General features: G+C 37.3%; 1 pseudogene; it reads right to left on the bottom strand.

Annotated features, from left to right (window-relative positions):
- Positions 1-460: 460 nt before the first annotated feature.
- LOC117797753 lies at positions 461-1409 on the bottom strand (annotated as a pseudogene).
- Positions 1410-1665: the final 256 nt, after the last annotated feature.

Raw genomic sequence — 1665 nt, 5'->3', positions numbered from 1 at the left:
GCAGCCTATGATGGGTAACATAAGCAACACAAAATTACTCTGAGCCTAAAAGGACATTTGGAAACTTGGGGTAATCTTTGTTACCCCACAGATGTTAAATGGCTCTTTGCTTTTATAATCCTAGAGTTGTTTTATACNAATGGCTCTTTGCTTTTATAATCCTAGAGTTGTTTTATACCATAATTTTAAAGGCAACATGTTATCATCAACCTGGTGTATAAAAATGAGCAGAATTCTTTACACAAATACATTAGAATTTATAGATATGGAATATATATATATTTATATTAGTCTGTGGTTACATTTTCTGTTTCTTGCACACATTTCTCTCAGACTCAGTGCAGAATCTTTCATAGCATTTCACAATTTTCTTTATTTGGTAAGTATTCCTTGCTGAGATCATCCAAAATGCCCATTTGACCTTTGTTTCCATTGCATCAATGTTGAGCTTCAGGCGTATTTATTTATCACCTGAAATAACTTTTCTACTATACAATTTCTTTATGGCATTTTTCATCTGGTCATTTCTCAAGGCATAGATTAAAGGATTTAACATGGGTGTTATCATAGTGTAGAACACTGCAACTGCTTTATCTGTAGATAAAGCAGATAACTGTAGATAAAGTAATTGCAGGTCTCATGTACACAAATATACAGGGCACAAAGAATAGGACGACCACTGTGATGTGGGAGACACAAGTGGAAAGGGCTTTGCGCCTCACCTCCAAGCTACGGTTCCTTAGGGAATGCAGAATGACCACATAGGAGATAATCAAGAGGAGGAAGTTTAAGACACAGATGAAACCACTGTTGGCAGCAACAAAGAACCCTAGAGTGTGGGTGTCAGTGTAGACAAGATTGATCAAAGGGTTCAGATCACACATAAAGTGATCTATGACATTAGGACCACAAAAGGATAAAGGGATAATAAAGAGGATTTGTATGGCTCCATGAAGAAAGCCTCCAACCCACGATACTCCCATTAGCAGGACACAAACCCGCCGATTCATGATGGTCATGTAGTGCAATGGCTTGCAGATGGTCACATAGCGGTCATAGGCCATCACGGTAAGCAGGATGACATCAGCACCTCCAATGAAGTGTTCCCCAAAAATTTGAGTTATACATGCATTGAATGTGGTGGTCTTCTTTTCACGGAGTGAATCTATGATTAGTTTAGGGTTATTAACAGAAGAATAACAGGCATCAATGAAGGAGATATTGGCAAGGAAAAAGTACATGGGGGACCCCCATAATGGGCTGGCAGTAATAGTGACGACGGTGAGGACATTTGCTACCACAGAGATGACGTAAATCACCAAAAACACAACAAAAATGATTTTCTGCATCTTTGGATTCTCTCTGAGCCCCAGTAGAACAAATTCTGTCACGTTGTTCCTATTCTCCATCATTTCATATTGTGATTAATTGCATTACCTGAAAAAAATTACTTTGATTAATATGACCTTGAATTTATTAAACTTCCTCATGTTGTTAAAAATAAATACCTAGATTCTAATGATTTGTGGATTCCATGAGATTTTCTGAGACAGAAAATAAGTTTTGAGTTCTTTAAGATTTTTTGATTTATCTCCTTGGTGAAGTTTCTATTGAGTATGAACATGAGGAACTTTGTAAACACACAGGCAGGAGATCGTCTGTGCA

This window comes from Ailuropoda melanoleuca, unplaced genomic scaffold (genome assembly GCF_002007445.2).
Source record: "Ailuropoda melanoleuca isolate Jingjing unplaced genomic scaffold, ASM200744v2 unplaced-scaffold12155, whole genome shotgun sequence".
NCBI lineage: Eukaryota > Metazoa > Chordata > Mammalia > Carnivora > Ursidae > Ailuropoda > Ailuropoda melanoleuca.
This window is presented reverse-complemented; position numbering and strand designations above follow the sequence as displayed.